Raw genomic sequence first — 22,587 nt, forward strand, 5'->3', positions numbered from 1 at the left:
ACACTAGAATATTAATTCCTCTAAAAGGTCAAGTTTTATAAAAAAAATCTTATCATTTAGGTGTTCTCTCATCTTCTTTTCTTTTCAACTTTCTGCATTCTGGCTTCAGTCCCTGTTGGGTTAATGAAACAGAAATTTCAATGGCCACATTTCGCAGAACCAATTAATGGCTCTTCATTTTCCCTTAACATCCTGCAATAAACTTATTTATTGTACTTTCCTTCTTTAACACTCTGCCCTTTCTTAACATTTATGAGTTTACATTATCCAACTGTTGTTTAAAAATTTATTTAACTGATGTAGTTACAATTATTTACAATGAATATATATTGAGGTACTATTTCTCTGCTACTCACGTTTGCTAAACATGAGACATTGCATCCCATATAACAGTAAAACTACAGCATATATGTAATATATGTATATTTTATGCATATATATTCTTTTCTTTTTTGGTTAATGGTCCATACCCAGTATTTCCCAGGGTTTACACTGGCTCCACACAGGGAAGCAGGTTGAGGGGACCATATGGAGTACTGGGGATTGAGTCTGAAGTCAGCTGTGTGCAAGTCAAGTGCCCTACTCCCTGTACTATCTCTCCAGCCCTTATAGATATGTTCTTTTAGAACTGCCAAGTCTAGTTCAGAAAGAACAAAGGGATAATTGGAAAAATATCTGAATATGAGCCAAGGATATGGTTCAAATGGTAGAGCACAGAGCTAGCCTGCCTCAGTTCCACCAAAGGAAGCCCTGATGCCTCAGAATCACTGAGTTCAAGTAAAGAACCAACAGTCTACACCACTGAACATATATCACACCATATGCAGGAAAGTTACTGTGTTTCTGTTCCAAGTAAGACCTACAAAATTAACTGCTCTGTTTAAGCAACACTATTTCCCTCTGGGGGGAAACCAAGGAGCTACCACAAAGTAAGGTTAGAGCAATTAGAAGAAAGAGAAGATGACAGCCATCCTGCTAGCACTCTCTGTTCTCATCTAATCTCCAATTTCCAACTCATCACTTCCTCCAACGCAGGACAAGGTTGAATCCCACATGCTCTTCACTGCATTGATGCTCTTTGGAGATTCCTTTTTGGTCTCCCACCAGCCCAATGCTGGTTAACTGAGAGTTGGTTAGCTGAGAGCTTACCTTTAACTCTATCTCCATTTTCTCCTCCTCTCCTGTATCACCATCTCTGAACAAAGGCTACAAGTTCCATAACAGATAATTGTTTAAAAGACACCATGAAATAAGAAAGAGAGGGGAGCTCAAGATTATTTTATCAGACAATGAAACACTTTCTCAGTACAAGAGATGACCTAGAACAACATCACTTCCAGAGAATCAGCATAGCCATGCTGTAAAAGAGACCACAGAAGACAGCAGTTGCTGAAAAGTGAAAGATAAGAATGGATAATTATTTGATAACTACCTTTGATACTTTAGGGAAGTTTTTTCAAGGGCTTAATGAATTGCATCAACTAGATTAAAACTTACCACTTAACTTAACTTCCCGTTAATTCTCAATTTGCTCGATCGGGCACCAGTAACATCTCCATTTGTCCCTGTCGCGTGCTAGTGTAGCCCAATGGCATCTGTTCGCTCTGGGAACATGAAGAGCCTCAAACCGATCGTTCATGATCTTGATGAAGAAGTCTGACCCTCTGGTAGGTGGGCGGCCACGCAGTCTTTTGACATCCCGTGGAATCCAGTCGGTAACAGCTCTAGTCCAGTGGTCGTCTTTAAATCTCATTACGTGACCAGCCCATCTGATTTTCGGCACCTTGGCAAACGAGACAGCGTCCCTGATTTTTGATCGTCGAAGGATGTCGGAACTCCGGATTCTTTCTCTCATTTGAGTGAAACGTGATATTCCAAGCATAGCTCTTTCTATTCTGCTTTGGGAGACCTGAATAGCGTTCTCATCTTGTTTGCATAGGGCCCAGGTCTCTGAGGCATATGTTAATGCAGGAAGAACAGTGGAATCAAAGAGATGTGCCCGGAGCCAGAGGTTCTTCGTCCTCTTAGCTATTTCTTCGATGCTCTTGAAGGCGTTCCAAGCCACTCTCTTCCTCCTGCGCAGCTCCGGTGCCAGGTCATTTGTCATGTTGACTTCTCGACCTAGGTACACATAGCTGTTGCATTCGGAGATGGTCTTTCCGTTGAGAGCGAATGGGGCGTCAGGAATGAGGCTGTTTCTTATAAACATTGTCTTCGTAAGATTCAGCTGTAGTCCTACCTTTCCACACTCACAGTCAAAGTCGGCCAGCATTTGTGCCGCTTGGCTGATGTTTGGTGTTATTAAAACAATGTCATCAGCAAAGCGGAGGTGGTGTTGTTGCCGACCATCTATCTTCACTCCCATTCCTTCCCATTCCAGTTGTCGCATGATGTTCTCGAGGGTGGCACTGAAGAGTTTCAGTGAAATGGTATCACCCTGCCGCACCCCTCTCTTGACATCAATGATTACTTCTTTGTAGAATGGTGAGATCCTGGTAGTGAATCCACAATACAGCTCACGGAGGATCTTGATGTATTGGGCTTCAATGACTGCTTCCGTCTCAACAGAATCAAAGGCCTTTTTTTAAATCAATGAACGTTAAACAGAGCAGCATCTTGAACTCCCGAGAAACCTCAGTGAGCTTGGTTATCGTGTGGATATGGTCAATGGTGCTGAATCCTTTGCGGAACCCAGCTTGCTCGCCTGATTGTTCTTCATCTAGTGTTCTGCCAATCCTATTTAGGATGACTCGAGTGAACAACTTATAGATTACAGACAATAGGCAGATCAGGGGATAGTTGCCAATGTCATGGATGTCTCCCTTCTTGAACAGTAGTATGGTCCTGCTGGTTTTCCATTGGGACGGAACCTTGCATTCAGACAGGTAACGTGTGAAGAGCCGAGCCAGTGTATTGATGAGTACTGATGGCAGGTTCTTCAGGTGTTCAGGTCTGACCTTGTCTGTGCCGGGTGCTGTTTGTTTCTTTACCGACAAAATGGCGTGTCAGATTTCGGAAGGGAGAACGTTGGGAACGACATATCCATATAAAATTTACCACTAGTAAGTTTTATACTTACTGACTACTGCACTTGAAATCCCCTCTCCTTAGATCCATTGATACCAAAATCTACCCCTCCTGAATTGCTCTCTGAATGCTTTGCTGCCCAGTAAACTTGACAAAGTGACTGAGTCCTACTATCTCAGTTCTGTTGCCCTGTTGACTCAAGTGTAATGAACCAGACTTCAAGTAACAGAATAAATCAAACTTGATTTTTTTAAGAAAAGGAATGAGGTTGCAATTTCATAGTTACAATAAGTTTCTCAGTGTTTTCATTATTTGGAGATAACAGAGAAAATCAAAAGGGCAAGTGGATTCCTGGGTCATTAAAGTCAGCACTAGACTCTATTGAATGCCCCTCAGATGCTGCAATTGGCTCCTGTAATATCCACCTTGTCATGTTTGGTTTCCAAAGCTATTATTGACTCTTCACTGTCTCTTATCAGTCTTCCATGTGTGACAACAAAAATGAATTTGTTGTAGGCCTGACATTTGCAACAAGAACATTAGCTGCTGAAGACATGACAAGGGGCAAGGCCATAAAGTTTCAGGAAAGCCATATTTGCAGGCTGAATATAGAAAAGGGGGAAATGATCCACATGAGGACTGATCCTACACACATCATCCTTTGAACTCTGAAATTGCTGTTTTATTTTATTTTATTTTATTTTTATTTTATTAGCTTTTTTGTCACACCTGGAAATGCCCAGCGATTACTCTACACTCAGGAAATACTCCTGGTAGTGCTCAGAGGGGCGGAGCGATAGCACAGCAGTAGGGCGTTTGCCTTGCAAGCCAGGTTCGATACTTCTGCGCCTCTCAGAGAGCCCGGCAAGCTACTGAGGGTATCTCGCCCGCACCGCAAAGCCTAGCTAGCTGCCCATGACATATTCAATATGCCAAACACAGTAACAACAAGTCTCACAATGGAGATGTTACTGGGCCTGCTTGAGCAAATCAATGAACAACGGGAGCACAGTGCTACAGTGCTACAGTGCTCAGAGGATCATATGGAATGCTGGGTTGGTCACATGCAAGGCAAACACCTGCTGTACTATCACTCTGGTTCCAAATTGCTGTTTTTTGAGTTCGCCTCATGCTAGAATACTCAACTTCTTGCATATACTTTCAGGCATCCTGCTCTACCCACCACACACACATCAAAAAAGACTTTAAAGTACCCAAGAGGCATTTTGTCAGGCAGATGCACTATGAAAAGTTGACAGCAGGCATCAAGCACTTCTGGAAAACGCAGCGCGTTAATTCATCTCAGACAAGCTGTGTGTTGAAGACATTTCACGTTATCACTGAGTCCCACAGGCACCGAGCTAAGCCAGAAACAAACCTAGGGTCATGGTAGTGATGTCTTCTTTAAGACCAGGCCTTCAAAAATGTTCCTTGTATACACTAACACACAAAAGCTTTAGTTTCTCCCATCAATTCCAATTTGCAGTGCATCCACAAAAGATATTTTCTTTGCTTTCTGTCTTCTGTTCCCAAATGTGATATTTGCTATCTGGATTTCAGTCAAGATATGATTTATTTGTGCAGTACATAAACCCTCTAACCTTTCTTCACACTAGTATTCCTGTTTTTAATAAGTAAATCCCATCTACATGACAGAACTGCAGTAAGGCGCATAAAAAATCTACATAAGATATAAAATCTTGGTTATAAGGATGCCCAGGCCACACCTCAAGTCTCTGGCTGCTTTCAAATATCCTTTGCCGAAGGGCTAATAACTTAAATAGAGAAGCTCAGGAAGGCCCATTAGCTTTAGAACATTTCTTCTTTGATTAAACCCTTCTCATCCTTTTTCCTTTGAGGTATTCAATGGATGCAAGGACTCTAGCCTGGTCCAAAGTAGAACAATGATACACACAGATTTTTCATCTGGGATACTGAAAGGGGGGGAAATCATGGATCTTAGTGTTCTAAGGAAACACTTAGATCTTTTCTTCTCCATGATTTTTAAATATGGGAAAACAATGACAATGAAGGTCCCAGAACAATCCAGTTGATTTTCTGATTCTGCGTCCTTATCCCCCTCATTGACATGAGAATAAGCCACAATGTCCCTTTGAACATGATACTTTCGTAAACTGTAAATGACACCACTTGCCCTGTCTACCTCACAGAACAATAAAACGATGCTTTTCACGAAAGTGCACTATTATTATTGCTTGTGATTCTATCTAAATTAGGAAGCCCTGGACACTGTCGCGTGGGCTGTTCTTCGAAGTCTATTAAAATGAGAACTCAATGATAACTCCCCCATTTTCAGATACAGAATTCCTCTCCATCCTGGATATTCTACAAGTCTTTCAGGAGTTCTTCAAATACACATGACATCATACTTTAACTAATTGCACGTGCATGTGCATGCCCCACTGAGGTCACTGAAGCCAGGAGTCTACATTTTTCACTCTTGAAACCCAAGGACCTGGCATTGATCTAGCACGAATCATGTTTGTGAAGGAAATATTTGTATTCTCAAATTCATTGGTGGAAAGTGCTTCTATTATGAAGTGCTTTTAAGTCTTTAGGTCATCCCACGCTTGGAGACAGAACACTATATAGAAACTTGATTTCTATAAAAGCTGGATTTAAAGCACTAGAAGGTAAATATGAGAGTATTATAAACAGTATGAAAATAATAAAATGTACAGTGGCCCATTTTATATTCAGTTTTTGTCTTGGGGGTTCTAAAGCTAAGATTTTTTTAAACCTTCTTTTGTTTCTATTTCAAAAACTGTATCCTAAAAATATTCCTAAGTGAATTACGGTAATTAGAAATCTGACTTTTAGGCTACATGGTCACGTTGATGGGGACTCTACAGAAGAAATGCCGATAAATTACTCAGTGGCACCCATTGTTACTTGCTAAGGCTCATTAAATACACAACAGTCTGCCCACAGAGGCCAAGAGACATAAACAAGATACTTCCATTGTAAAGCAGAGGAATGTGAAGCAGCTAAACCAGAAATTTCACTAGGTTTTTGTTCTCTCCCCATCAGACTGATCTCAAGATGGAATGTAACCCAGCAGTTGAAAATGGAAAAACTTAAGCATGTTTGTTTCCAAAGCATAAAACATGCAAAAATGTAGTCCAAAAAATAGCAATGAGATTAAGCAGTCATTCTTGAGCACTTTCAAATAGGAAGTATGATTGAGATTCAGCGGAACTGGGCAAAATTCCAATAATATTAATATCATTTGCTCCATTGCTTTTTGTAGTAAGAAGGGCACACCATAATGGTTTGTAATCACTACGCACAGTGTTGTTTAAAGACATGGTTTATTAAGGAAGATGGCCACTGATGTGTTTCTCTGTGTGATAAAGCATTCCTAACCAAAAACGACCAGGGCAAGCAGAATATTAAAAATGATTCTCAATATATTGAGAATTGAATCAAATCATATTGGTGCCTCGAATTGGTTTACTATTCATCATAATAAAATTGTCTCCTGTGAGGAATGTGTGCTATTTGAAGCTTAGAAAACATGCCTGTAAGCTCTCAACAAATTGACATTCTTTTTATTTCATGTGAAGTTACTATATTTTAAGAAAAATTTAAAGCATCATTAGAGATAGCTAGGGTCACAATTACTGAACTCTCAGAGATGCTAACTAGTTATCCATGTCTCATTTAATCCATGCAGCAGCAACCCAATTACCAAATACTATCATTATTTTCATTTTATCAATGACTTAAATGAAAGTTTTAAAAGGTTGTATGACTGCCTCAATGCCACACAATGTGTTTCTCTTGAACACCAACTAGTAAATATCAACTTTCTAACAAAACACTTTTCTAACCAGCAAAATCAATTTACTAACTAGAAATTTTCCTAACTCAGCAGTTTTCTGCTAACAAAACCAATTTTCTACCTTGGGTCTGACACCAGAGTTTCTAATTTCCATCTTATGGATGATGACATTGGACTCACAAAGGTCAAAGCATAATTTGTTATGTACAAACCTGAGCTACAAAAGAAGGTGTGTCTGAGTTCAAAGCCGAGCTTTTTGCCCCATCTTATATATTTGTTGGTTCTTGCCTTTACTTTTGAATAAATGGATACAGGTTAGTACCTCTCAGCTTTCCCCAAACTTCAGTCTTCTGGGTCTTAAGAGCTCCCTAAGCAGTGTGGCAGACTCTTGCCTGCTGAAAGAAGAGAAGCTCTTTCAGACCCACCCATAGAACCATCCAGTTAAGCCTCTGCTATAGTTAAAGGCCTTGTTATCCCCTACTGATTAGACTGACCGCTAGAGTTAGTTCATACACCTGCAAGCATACAGGACTCTCTGAATCATCAATGTTCTTAGTCCATTATTTATCCTTTGTAGAGTTCTTTTGTTTGTTTGCTTGTTTTTATTTGGGACCACATCTGGCTGTGTTGATGGCTTATTCCTAGCTTTGTGCTCAGAGATCACTCCTAAAAGGCTCAGGGGGGGCATATGGGATGCTGGAGATCAAAACTGGGTTTAGCCCCATGCAGGACAAATGCCTGACCCTCTGCACTATCTCTCTAGCCCCCAAAGGTTTTAAACTTATTTCATGAACTTAATGAACATACTTTTCTCTATGCCAATATTGAGGCAGGAGCTAGGATATACAAAGAATAGATTTGGTCACTGTCCTCAAATATCAAAACAATAACAAATTGTCAACAGGCAACATATGCCAGAGATCCTCTTAATGACACACAGGTATTAATTCATTTAATTTTCTTATACTCCGTGGTCAGAATACCTAATGAACCCATTTGATACATTTTACAGATAGGACAGTAAGGCACAGAAATGGAAATATGATTTTCCTGTAATTTAGAATAAGCTCCAGTCAAATGGACAAGCCTTGTCAATTCAATGTATTAAGTGCTATGTCTGAGGGATTGCAAGGCAATGTGGTTCATAACCCAATCCTTCACACAAAGAAGAGAGAGGGCCCACAGTCAGGAAAGGTTTCGCAGAGACCAAAGAATGAGTAGAATTAGTCAGTGAATAAGTGAAATAAGAGCATTTGACACAGAAGGGATAGCACTTGTGAAAGGGAGAATAGATAACTTCATGCCTTGGAAAAGTTCAATGTGCTTCTTTATGAAGCATAGAGAAGGCAAAAAGATACAGCCAGAAGGAGAAATAAGAAGACAGTTGTGGCTGATTTCTGAGACTGTAGTTTTCAAGTGATAAGAAACAAAGACATTTCAAAGTCAGGAGCATAGTATAGATTAGTCCATCAAAGTTATGAAAGCATTATTCATGTCACACCTCTTCATATTATCAATTTTTGGTGTATATTTATTTTAATATAATTGGCTAGGATTCCAAAATTGTTGAACTTATTTAAAATCCCTCCATAAAATATAATAGTTCCTCTCGCACAACAACCGTTAGATTCTCATTTCTGCAATAAAATATCCATAACATAAAATTGACTGCACTAGACCACAACACCCAAAAGGAGAGAGAGAACACAGGGGATTGCCCTGCCACAGAGACAGGGGGGATGGGGGGATGGGGGTGGGAGGGATATTATCCATGGTGATGGAAAATGGGCACTGGTGGAGGGATGGGTATCTGATCATTGTATAATTGAAACCAAAGCACAAAAAATTGTAAATCTACAACTTTAAAAAAAAATAAAATAAAATAAAGGGGAAAAAATCAAAAAAAAATTGACTGCACTAACCATTGCAAGAATATAGTATAGTATAGTGATACTGCTTTCATGATTTGAAGATACTACTACTATCATCTCCATAACTCTTTGAACTTCTGTCCCCCATTCCCATCCACCCTTAGCCCCTACCAGCCACCTTAAGTGGAAACAGTATTTTGTGTGTGTGCAACCCTTAGTATAAAATTTTTTAAAAACTTTATTTTCCTTAGTATAATGTTCTCAAATTTTATCCAAGTTAAAACATATATTAGAATTTAATTCCCGTGAATTTCTGAATGATGTTGTATATTCATGCCACATGTGCTTATCCATTCATTGACATGAGTAGTTTTCACTTTTCAACTATTGTGAGTGATGTTGTTGTGAACATGGGTGTACAAAATATCCTTTTAAGATCCACTTTTAATTTGGGATTATTTCATTTTAACTCTAATTACCTTGAATTAGAATCTCTGAATTAATATAAGAATTTTATTTTTTACTTTCATGCGCCCTCCATATCATTATCTTAAGAAACTCAAATATTCTTTTTGCCCATGATGATGCTAAGAGTTCTATTATGGAATTCTCCATAATCAGTCCTTGGGTTCTTGATTTCTCACATCATGGAGATTGACAAGAAACCTTCATGTTTTCCTGACATGGTTTGTTAAGGCTTGTGCCCAAGCACAGTGAGACTGACTCAAAGAAGGGACCCCAAAAGCTGGTTCCCTTGAGACAGGTGACAGATGGAACTTTAAGTCTAGCTGAGGGATGCAGTGACTGTAGCTGGTGGGCAGGTGACAGCTAATGGCTGCACATGGTGTTGAGAAAAGAATTCCCAGTGAGAAAATTCCCATTTTCTCTTTTACGTCCATTCCCTCTGTTGTTGTTTCTGTGTGTGACTAAGGATCACACACACACTTGATGCTTCTGCTCACACACTTTTAGTTGTGAGGCTCAACAGGATGAAGTTAAAGAAACCATGCATCTGATGTGGTGCTCACATGAACCTGGTTGCGTTACTTACAAGAGACTATACTCTTCTTGTGACACCAAAGATCCCAACTAGCGGTTTTACTAGATGTGTGGCACAGTGCCTGGCATTAAACTCAAGGCCTCTCCAGCTTCACATTTACAAGGCTACCCTCAACCCAGATACTACATTTTCTCCTCAGAAATCTAAAGAGCTAGACTGAGTAGCTTTAGACTCAAGGTTGAGGGAAAGGAGCCAAAGCCTTTCCTAAAAATCTGTATCAATTTTTATTGTGAGGCCACAGCAATAGCACAGCAGGGCGGGTATTTGCCTTGCACATGGTCAACCTGAGTTCGATCCCCAGCATTCCATATGGTTCCCTGAGCACCACTGGGAGTAATTCCTGAGTGCAGATCAAGGAGTAACCCCTGAGCAATGCTGAGTGTCGTCTAAGTTAGCCAAAAATATTTTTTTATTGTATCATACAAAGATTTTTTAGTAACATTGTGTTAAAATGTTGTGTTTCAGATTTGCATCAGTAGAAACCAGCATCTTTATAAGACTAAGGAGAAAAGGTCAACTGAGTTCAAACCCCAGTACGACAGGGACCCCGAGCAGTGCCAAGGTGATCCCAGACCACTGGGCCTGAGAAGTTCCACTGGCCCTAACATTGAACATCCTACTGGCTCTTTGAGTATCAATAGAAGTGGGCCCCAGACCTCCCTGAGCACTTCTTAGGATCCCAAAACACCAAAACAGAAGATCAATGTCTATATACTACATTCAATTCTCCATGAAAAAGTTCATAATTTTGATTTTTTTCAAGTATTTTTTAAATGTCCTCTAAATGGATTGATTTGGGATGTTCTTGTTTTACCTATATCTATGATGAGAGAGGTGCTCAAACAAAAATTCTTGTCCCAGAATATATACAAAGTTGCCTTACAAAATTATTGCACTCAATCACCACCAAAGTGTCCAGGATTGTCATCAATGTCCCTACCTCATCTCTAGTCTGGTATTCTTCCCAACCCCACTATTAAATTGGTTTTGTATTTCAATGCCAAGAGTTTGCTATTGTTTAGTACTGTCAATTCTGCTGTTCTTTCTCTGTCTTTAATTCCAGATGTGAGTGAGATCATCTGAGATTTATTCTTCCTCTTAATTTACTTTAACATGATACCCTCCAGTTCCATCCAGGTTGCAGCAAACTGAAAATTTTCATCTCTTTTACTTTTAACATTTTATAGTAATCTATCATCTATGGTCAACTTTTCATGGTATCAAATGCATCAGCCTCATTCTGGGCACATTTTCCAAGTATCACATGTCTACACTAACCCTGGTTTCTCTCCAGACCCTACCTTTTAGAACTTTTTTTAAAAAAAAATATATATATATATATGTCAGGCTACCATACATATCTTTCAAACCTCTTTCCAAAAAGAAGGCCCCCCAAATCTTCTTTGCATTTTAGTTTTGGGTCACACTAGCAGTGCTCAGGACTCACTCCTTGCTCTGTATTCATGGACAATTTCAATGGACCCTAAGGGGTTCCAGGTATCAAGAATCAACCACGTCTTACCCTCTTACGCCCAATTGTGGCCCTGGCCCCCAAGAGTACCATATATAGTCCCATATCAGTATCCTCAAGTTTCCCTCCTTAGATTTGCTACTTTTTGAGTGATATTTATGACTTTGGAAAAAGTCTCTGGTTCTGATTATTTGAGGAACATCTCAGGTCTGGAAATGATCCACTTGACATCAAAGATATTCAGATCTAAACCTCTGACTATATCTCTCTGTGCTTCAAGGATATAACTCTTCTTGATTATCCTTGACAATATCCAGGTGAACTTCTATCACTTCCCCAGACACAGTGATTAGTTGTAAAAGTAACTTAGATTCAGTTTTTGCCTACAAAGTCTAAAGTATAAGACAATCAGAAAAATGAAAGTCATCTAGTTCTCTTAAATGAACATCTCAAATCAGTAACCACTGATCACCAAATGCCTACAACCTAATCTTTTCTCATCTCTCAAAAATAAGGACCATTGGGGCTGGAGTGATATCACAGCAGGTAGGGTGTTTGCCTTTCATGTGGTCAACCTGGGTTCGATTCCCAGCATCCCATATTATCCTCTGAGCATCGCCAGGAGTGATTCCTGAGTGCATGAGCCAGGAGTAACACCTTAGCATCGCTGGGTGTGACCCAAAAGCAAAAAAAAAAAAAAAAGGACCATTATTAGGACTGGGGTGAGGGTCTGTATGTGAGAGAACCAATGATGTATGTGAGAGAACCAATTAATAGTGTAGAAATTAACGTCCTATTACTTTGGCAGTTAACTTGAAAGATCCATTTAGAGGGAGTACATGCAAAATGTAAATAATGACTGAGTTAAGACTCTAAAAAGTAGAATATTTCTGAGTCCTCCCACTTCTTTGATTCCTCAAAGTCACTATTCAGTAAAATCAAGTCAGTAGGTCAGAGGTTTTCAGAGCAATCCCTCCTCCCCTGCCCAGTGCACACGCACACACACATACACACACACACACACACACACACACACACACACACACACACATTCCTTTCATATTTTCACTCAGCAAGGATTCATTGAGTGGCCACATTTTACTAGCAAATATTCTAAGAGCTCCAAAGGAAGTCTGATTCAGTTTGGAACCAATAAAAAGACTGTCACTATCTTTTACTGATTTGGTCATGAGGCAGATACCAAAATGAGGCCCAAAAGCAAGAGCAGTTAGAATAGAGAAGGGACCAGTATGACAATAATAGCTAGAAATGTTCACTCTGGACAAGAACTGAGTGTTGAAAGTAGGTAAAGGGATGTACATCATAACCTTTCAGTATCTGTAATGCAGACCATAATGCCCAAAAGGGGGGGAGGAGGAGGAGGAGGATGAGAGAGAGAGAGAGAGAGAGAGAGAGAGAGAGAGAGAGAAGAAAGTATGAGGAAGGATAGGGGATAGGGGGATTGGTGGGAGAAAAACTGGGGACATTGGTTATGGGAAATATATACTAGTAAAGGGATGGGTGTTGGAACATTATATGACTGAAACCCAATCATGAACAACTTTGTAAATTTGTATCTCACTGTGGTACAATTAAAAAAAATAATTTAATTTAAAAAAATATGCCCCGGTAGTATTTATAGAAACCCCAGACACCTGGAACTCGGTCTTTGTCCTCCTACTTTCACTTGCTCTCTAAGAAAAGATGTTAGAAATGAGAAACTTCAGCAGGAAAAATAATAAACAGGTTAGCTAACTGCCAGAGATGTTTTCCTTTTGTGTTTTACCTTCATTCCCATGGAATTACTCACTCTAGTCTTTTGAATTTGACTGTGCTCAGCCCCAAACCTGCTAAGAGTTGTTTGTTCTTCTTTAGATAACATTCGAAAACAATTGTCTCCAAAACCCCTTTTAGGATTGGCTAAAGTTATATCTGAGGCCTCTTTGGGGGTTTATTTCAAACTGTCTTAAAAATGCCCTGGTCTGATTATTTCATAGAAAATTGCTACCTTTGGAAAACACAACATATAATGCTTTATCATTTTCTAAGTAAATAAGCAAAATCTTGAAGGCTAACTAACTCGGATGAACCTCCAACACCTTCCTTTTCTTACCTGATAACTATTTCTAAACATTTTTTAAAAACTGCTTCCTCAGGCATGAAAGTATTTTAACCACAAAGACAACATCAAGTTCAATTCATTCTGTCTGCTTCAATGAACACTTCAAAAATGGCTGAGACAGACAAAATTCTTCAGAGTCCAGGTCCTCCTCAACCTCACAAATCTGGGAAGGGGGAAAAAGAAAAAGGTATTCCTTTCTCCCTCCATAACCTCAAGACAATTGAACACTGCCAGTGGAATTTTCTAGCTAGTCTCAGACTTTGACATCAGAGTCTTACAGAAATAATGTTTTCCATGAAAAGCTTTTGGTTAAGAAATATGCTTTCACCCTGAGACTCCAACAAGGCATGTTTCTTAGGTTCAGTTCAAATAGCCAATACTGGACTAATCAGACTTGCAAGAATATCATTTCCGTGTTAGTCCACAATCTCTGCGCTTAGTTTTTATTTTATAGTTGGAAAAATTAATTTTTTAATTAGAAAACCCTTGATGCTTGGGTAAAAAGGTATTGGAAATTCCCTTTGGAGCATCCAGACGGTCTGTTGGGAGAGTGTAGCTCTCAAACACAGCTACAGTATGTGTCAGACAGTTCTCATTATTAGAGGGTGGGAGGGGGAAGAAGCATCTTTTACATAAAAACATCAAAATAGCTTCCTGTTGATTTTCCTGTTTACTCCATTTCTGGGTAACTTTCTCTGGATGAGCGAGAAATAACTGTTTCACCCCTAAAGCAGGACTAAGGGCTTTATCCAATGCCAGAATGTTTTCCAAAAGCAAGAGGAAGGAAAGAAAAGGAGAAAATAAAAGGAAGAAGAACAATAATTATAATAATAATAATAACTAGAAGCACCTGGATATAAATGCATACCCATTGGATATTATCCCTAAGTGATTTAGGCTTCATCAGGGAATTACTCCTTTTCCTCCTCCAGAGAAACTTACAGTGCTCTTGCAAGCATCCCTAATTCCCTGACTTTATCTTTAACCTTTCCTTCCTTTGTGCTTTACAGTCCCCAAGTCAAGGTTGGTTACTTAGGTTACTCTGAACTTTGTATTTTTAGTGAATTACTTGCTTTTCTGGGCTGAAGTGATAGCACAGCAAGTAGGGCGTTTGCCTTGCACACAGCCAACATGGCCGACCCGAGTTCGATTCCTCCGCCCCTCTCAGAGAGCCCGGCAAGCTACCGAGAGTATCTCGCCCGCACGGCAAAGCCTGGCAAGCTACCCGTGACATATTTGATATGCCAAATACAGTAACAACAAAGTCTCCAATGGAGACATTACTGGGCCCGTTCGAGAAAATTGATGAACAATGGGAGGACTGTGACAGTGACAGTGACTTGCTTTTCTATTTCCCCTGTAGTCTTCTCATATTTTACTATAGAGCAATGTTCTTTGCTTAAACACAAAAAGACCATTAATACTATGCTCCTAATATTTGGGAGCTGATTGACTCTGAAATATATCTACTCCTGGGCATTTGTCATAATTACTTGACTTAGGCTTCGGTTGCCATAGTTTCTAACACCCTTCAAAGGGAGCTCTCACGATAGGACTAGGATGAACCTAGGGTGAGCAGCAAAGTACCTCAGCATTGAAATGGGATAGACCAGAAAGCATAAAAGCATGGTTTTAATGCAAGCCATTGAGACTAAAGAGACAGGACCCACTTGGGGAAGGACAAGCTGGACCAGCCTGAGGACCTAGTTTGGGATTTATGGTAAAAGCCTTGCTTGTCCTCAGAGCCCAGAGAACTAACTTTTGGAACCTATATCACTTACTGTACTTATCCAAATAACTGCAAGTATTAGTAAGAAGTAAACTTAATTATTTAAGATGTACAACTAAAGGAAAAGAGAAAAGCAATATAGATGTCCCTGGGAGACAGAGTGTCGCCTTGAGTTGATCTTCCCAAGAGAATTGTCTCCAACCGAAATGCTTTACCTCTGTAAACAATCAATCACACCAACATGCAGTCCTATACCTTGAACCCCTTCAGATGTTCTATAAGTATGCTAACAGTTCTGCATTAAATGGGCCATTTTGACCAACAGTCTGTGATCCCCCGTCTCTTTGTTCCTCTGCATGGGAGGCCTGGGGAAGTGGCTCTCAGCCACCAAACACAGGTGTTGCGCACCCCCACTTTTGAACTCACACGTACTGATAAAGAAATGTTGCTGGTTCTGAAGAGCCATGCGTTAAATAAGGAGCCATTCATCTACTCATTGGAATTTTTATTAAGAAGCATTCTGTAACCACACAATGGAGCATCTTGATAAATCCACAGTAAGAAAATAACATAGATAACTTCCTGACGTAATCACTGTGTCTCTTTTTCTCCCTTCTGGTTTTGTGTGTGGTGAGACAGAGATACCTCATATTATTACATATGCCCTGTCTGCTACAGCAGAGACTGGCATCACTGCCTCCTGTTTAAACATGTTTCCCTTCTTTTGAAGTATGTGGTGATCCCATCACGCTCCTCAGGTCTCAGTATCCAGGGAAGCAATGCAGCAAGTCTTCTGTACTTACCTGCTGAGTGGCCAAAGGGATGCTGTAGATTCAAATCTTCATTATAGACATCTCTGAGCCCTTGGGTGTCCAGTATACTCTCAGTGGGAAGTCAGAGATAAGGGGGAATTAAGCAAACTTAGGTCATTGTGTTTATTCCCCTGCCTCAGCATCTGTGGTTGAGTCACTCAGGGCCAAAGTCAAACCAAGTCTTTCTTTCTCTCATCTAGTTTGGCTATGGTGGGTCACACATGAAATTTTGTTCCTGGGAAATTTTATCCTAGTTCATGATTTACTGTTGACTCTGATGACAGAACCTGCACTCCTAGAAAGTGTTTGCACATCACAAAGGAAAGACCATGGCATGCGCTTTCTGACAGAATTTTTTTTTATTAGTGAAACACCATGAGGTACAGTTATAGACTTATAAATTTTTGTGCTTGGGTTTCAGTTATACAATGATCAAGTACCCATCCCTCTACCAGTGCCCATCCTCCACCACCACGGGTCCCAGCATCCCTCCCACCCCCCATCCTCCCCGTCCCACCCTGCCTCTGTGGCAGGGCATTCCCCCTTGTTCTCTCTCTCTCTTCTTTTGGGTACTGTGTTTTGCAAGAGAGGCACTGAGTGGCAATCATGTTTGGTCTATAGACTACTTTCAGCATGCTTCTCCCACCCTGGGAGGATCCTCACAGAATTTTTTGACAGAACAGTTCTGACAGAACTTTGACAGAATAGGAAGGTCCTTCTCGACAAAACTGAAAATGTGTGATAAATTAGCGAGATAAATTGCAGTGCATCATCCATCTTGGAGTCAACTGGAAATGTGTACTCTCAGCTTATAACCCTCTGAAGAAATCCATGTTCTCTTCTCTCTCTCTCTCTCTCTCTCTCTCTGTCTCTGTCTCTCTCCCTCTCTCCCCCTTTCTCTCTCTCTCTCTCTCATTTTTTCACTTGTTCACTCTCACTCTCTTTCTCTTTCTATCACTATTTTAACTTCAAACAGAGACAAAATGAGGTTAGATCTGGGATCATCTTATCTTTATTTTTTGTGTCTTTTCCCAATTTAGGAATAGTAGAATTAAAACCCTTGAGGAAAGCGGTTAATGTTAGTATTAGTAACCCATTCATTCAGAGGTGGTAGGTTTACACAAAAAGGATCAATAATTTAAAAAGGGTTTGTTCAAACAGTCCTTGCCTTCTCAAGCCAGTAAGCTACTTAACCATTCCTTCTGCCTCTCTCTTCCCTCTTTGAAGTTGAATCACCCTGACAAAGCAAACACCCATTTTAACAAAGCAGCCTGGAAAGATATTCTTTTTCCTTTACTTTGTGACTTGTACGGGCTTTCAACCCAGGGATCCTTTAGTCTAATATGACTCATTTAAAATAGATGAAATGGGCACTAGTGGAGGGATGGGTGCTCGACCATTGCATGACTAAAACGCAAGCATGAAAATTTGTAAGTCTGTATCTGTACCCCACAGTGATTCACTAATAAAAAAAATTTTAATAAAAAAATAATAATAAAATAGATGAAGGAGTTCTAGCACTCAATCAAAGTGCCTTCAGAAACAGAAGAGAACTATGCTAATTGCAAACCAAATGATGGGTACCAAAAATTATCATGCAGTGTTTGCATAGCATGGGTCAGTTTGGAGGTGAGTTTGAATGCAGATATTCCAGGTTCCAGGTAGTTTATCTATAAGGCACAAATGGATGTTTTTGTGCCATTTGACTTGAAAACTCGCCTTATAAATTGAACCACTGCAGTGAAATCCAAATGTCCTCAAATAAAAATCTTTCCTCTTGTAGCCTGATTGTGGTCTTCTCATTGTGGGAACCATGTGTCTACTACTGCTCTTTTACTAAGGTCTGGTCCTATATGGCACTTGACCTTTCTCAGTTGTTTATCTAGGTTCTTCTTCTTGGTTTGAACATCAAACTGCCTAATCCCTTTATGTTTGCCAGGCCTTTGATAAGCTATGTAACTCCTGAAGAATTGGGTCTCTTAGTTTTTTGACAACTTACCTGCTTTTATCTTATTTTCTGTCCTATATCCTGTGCTATATGATTTGATCTGAACCCTTCATCTAGATCTCTACCAAGGAACACACACACACACACACACACACACACACACACACACACAGAGACAGAGAAAGAGAGAGACATTATTACCAACACTTCGTAGTATCAGAAGCTCATGGTTAATAATGCTGTTATGTAGTCTAATTTTATGAATTTTTCACTACAGCAATTAAGACTTATTAATTCTAATCAAATAAATAAATAAGTACAGTAAAAAGTACTAAGCTCTCTAAAATAGAAAAAATAAAAAGAAAGGTCTTTCTGAGAAAATGGTACTTAAGGAGAAAACTGAAGGGTCATGAGTTAAACAGATACTTCTCCAAGCAATGTGGCAGAATGGAGTTTGGCAAAGTGAAAGAAATTAAAGTAAGTTCATGTGACTGGAGAGTGATATTGGTGGGGGCGGGGGGGAGTAACATAAAACTGTAAAAATAGAAGAAGGGATGCAATATAAGACTTTTCCTATCACAGTAAAATTTTGTTGCTCTGGTCTTAAGGTAAGGCAAGATCTGCAAGAATTTAAGGAACAAGGTGACTGTGATCACATTTAGATTATTCAAAGATCAAAGTCTGTTACTGAAAGAAGAACAGTAAGAAAATATGTCAGAAACTGTGAAAACCTCACATTGCACTCTGGATATTGAGAATATCCACTCTTTAACCCTCAGAGTCCTGAACTGATTTTCGCTCCAGCTGTGTGCCTTCCGCCATTCCTCGCTGCTTTTTGGAGCTCAAGCATCACTGTGAGACTTGCCCTCACTCAAAATAGAAACCAAAGAAGGATTCCGGGTATCCACATATCACATTTGAAATAAATTATGTCTATTTTTCAACAACTTCTTATAATGCTACAAGAATTTGGGGATCAGTCACATGTCCCTTTAAGCCTTATCTTTCCTCAGTGACAGAGGGGTAGGTACCAGCACTAAACTAGGAATATAAATGCAGATCTGTCCTATTTCAACAATTGCCAGGTTGCCACAGTTTAAATGAAAAATAAGAAAAAATAGCATTAAAACCAACTACCAAAAAAAAGGTTACTTTTGATAAATTCACCAGAGTGTCTGATTTAAGCCCAAAAAGATAAAACATCTGACCGGTGAAAATCAGGGTTTGGAGGCCAACCACTCATGCTAGGGGAAAAGGGAGCTCAGATAGAGAAGGGAACACCAAATAAAGGTGTTGGGAGGATCCTACCAGGATGGGAGAAGCATGCTGAAAATAGATTATAGACCAAACATGATTGTCACCCATTGCCTCTTTTGCAAACCACAACACCCAATAAGAGAGAGAGAACAAAAGGGAATGCCCTGCCACAGAGGCAGGGTGGGAAGGGGGGGGGGGTGGGGGGTGGGAAGGATACTGGGATCCGTGGTGGTGGGAAATGGGCACTGGTGGAGGGATGGGTACTTGATCATTGTATAATCGAAACCCAAGCACAAAAATTTGTAAGTTTACAACTGTACCTCATGATGTCTCACTAATAAAATAAATAATAAATAAATAAATAAATTATATTCCTATTTTGAAAAAAAATTAGGGTTTGATCCAAGGGAATAATCATTAAATAGAGCAGAAAAACCAAATGACCTGGACTTCCCTACACTTACAAGAGATAATACTGTGCATAAGTTATTACAAGTATTACCGACTTTTTACAGAAGAAAGACTCTTAGAGACAGAGGTGGTGACAAGGAAACATTTATTTATTACAATTTCAGATTTGTGGAGGGGAAATTTACTCCATGGTCAGGAAAACTGAACAGCATGAAAACTGGAGCCTAGAGGTCAGAGTTATCCTTCAAGAGACCTAAGTCCCACCAATGGTAAATATGGTTTGCTTTGCTTTGTTTTAGGGCGCACAGAGCAGTGCTTGGTCACTCCTGGCAATGCTTGTGAGAACCAGTTGCAGTGCTGGGGATTAAATCAGGTCAACTGCATGGAAGGCAAGTGTTTCAATACCTACCCTATCTCTCCAGCACCCTAAGAGCAAATGCTGATAGTGAAAGTTGCCAAAGTGTGTAAACAGTGATTTACTGCCTTATCCCCTCTGTGGGCTGGGAAAGAAAAAAGGTGTTAACTAATGAACCATGCTGTGTGTGTACACACACATGTATCCGCACAGACTATGCACTCAGTTTTTCTGAAAGGACACTAATACGCCTCAAAAAACAGAAAAAAAATATTTCAGAGTGACAATGTTTGAAAACATTTCAATAGCCACCTTAGAAGCAGACTGATTCATTTTTTTCATCCTGAAATTGAATTAATGATATTGGTTTCATTCACCTTACAGTCAGAACTGTAAACCAGTTGAACGCATGTTTAAAGAACAATAGATACTTCTCAGTAAGGTTCTCTTTTTAGTATTACCTTAGAGACAATAAAGAAAAACAAACTTAAAGGAGGGAAAAAACATTTTATCTTCATGCTACCAACTCCTAGGTTGAATCCACTTTGGCAGAGCCTGCACTGATTCCATAACTGAATTTTTCTTGACTCCAGCAGGAAATAAGAAAAACTTTGTTGTTTCTTTAATAGTGTGACGGTGTTGATACCAGGGAAGTATCATAAAATAAAAGCAGAGTGCTAGCATCCTGAACCTAGAAACATAAACTGGGCATAAAAAAGGCAAAAGACGAGTAAGTAGTAGAATAGTATAAATGGATACAAGGCGTTGGTCTGAAAGTTATTTTACTCAAAACAAAGAAAGGATTCATCAGAAGACAGAACTTAAAACCAGGAAAAGTTTCCAGCTCTTCCTAGACAAGAACTTCATGTCTCAGTTTTATTATTCTCTTGAGATCTGGTAGTTTCCCGTAAGTCAAAAATACCCATGTGGCCACTTACAAATGTCTTGTAATACAAACAAGAATAAGTTTTTATTAATCCACATAGTTACCACATTAATCCAGAAAATTCAAAAAGGGTGTATTTATAAAATTGCATGACATACTGTTAGAGAGTTGGAATTATATCCAGGAAAGTGATCATTTTGTCTCTTTATTCTCGGTCTAGTTGGCTCTGTTCACCATCGTACAAAAGAAAAACACCAAGTCATGAAACAGATTCAGAGTTCATGAAATGTCTTTATTGGAGGGACTATCTCCAATTTAAATATTTTGCTTCTCAGTAAAATAGAGCCTATACTTATTTTCAAAAGTCAGCATATAAAAAGAGTATAAATTGGAAACAGCCATCATATAGTTTCTGGTTCTAGCTTTGGTGTGTCACTGTGGACACGACATCAACTCTAAATCTCTGTCATGTTTTCTATACAAATAACATGTTTCCGAGATCAGAAAATTAAACTCAAATTTAGCTCCTGGCATTTAACTGTGGAAAAATATAGAAACTCTTGCAATTCCACCTTGATAGTAGTAGGTGCTCAGTAAACATTAAGTTCTCTCGTCATTATACTTATTATTATCACCACATAGGTAAACTTTAGGCAAACAGACTGATTTTCACTGAACTTTACTTATTTGTGGGCTGAATTAAATGGTTTTATGAATATTATTAAGAAAGGTAAAAGCACCAGGCACAGGGCCATACACATAGCAGGTGCTCAATAAATGTTTCCTTTGTAACCCAGTGTTGCATTGGTCTAAGAAAAAAACAAAATGACCAAGACTCTCTTTTCCATAGCAAGATATTTTGTGAGGAAGGGCACCTTTTAGTTATCAGTGTACTATAAACTTTTGTCTATTCGTTTTCTAAAATTCCTTCTTAAAATAAACCAACCAGATAGTAAGAAGAATCCAAGAAGCTTTCTTAGGACTACTATCTCTTACCTGATTTTAAATTTGTGGTTAAGATCACATAACATGAAACCTACAGCCATAAGTACTTCAGAGGTTATATTATATATTCACATTCTTTATCAGTCAATTTCTGGACCTTTATCAACTTGCAAAACTGAAAGTCTATACCCCTTAGAAAAATAATGTCTCATTTTAACTTTCCCCCAAACCACGAAAATCTCCATTATATCCTCTGTCTCTATGAATTTGAATGCTCTAAATACTTTATGCAAGTGGTAGTTTATTTGTCTTTTTTGTGACTATTTTTTTAGCTTAATCTATGCCCCCAATTTTATCCATGTGTTAGAAGTTTCTTCTTATTTAAGGATAAAAAATGTTCTGCTCTGTATATACCTCACGTTTTTAATTCATTAAAACTATTTGAAAGAAAGGGACACAGTTTGAATTTGAAGACATGATAGTAGAAGACAACCCTTACAAAACTGAGAACGAAAAATCCAGATCTAAAAAAGCTCAAACACTTCCAAACAAAACAAGCCCAAAACAAATTATAATGAAATACATCAAACTATAATAAAAATGGTAAAAGTCAAAGATAAAAAGATAATCTTAAAGTAACACTATAGCACTGTCCTCCCGTTACAGTTCATCGATTTGCTCGAGTGGGCACCAGTAACATCTCTATTGTGAGACTTGTTGTTACTGTGTATGGTGTATCGAATACTTCATGGGTAGCTTGCCAGGCTCTGCCTCACGGATAGGATACTCTCAAAAGCTTGCCAGGCTCTTCGAGAGTGATGGAGGAATCGAACCCAGGTCAGCCACATGCAAGGCAAACGCCCTACCCCCTGTGCTATCTTAAAGTAA

The sequence above is a fragment of the Sorex fumeus genome, unplaced genomic scaffold, assembly GCF_029834395.1.
Source record: "Sorex fumeus unplaced genomic scaffold, SorFum_2.1 ptg000038l, whole genome shotgun sequence".
NCBI classification, from domain to species: Eukaryota; Metazoa; Chordata; class Mammalia; order Eulipotyphla; family Soricidae; genus Sorex; species Sorex fumeus.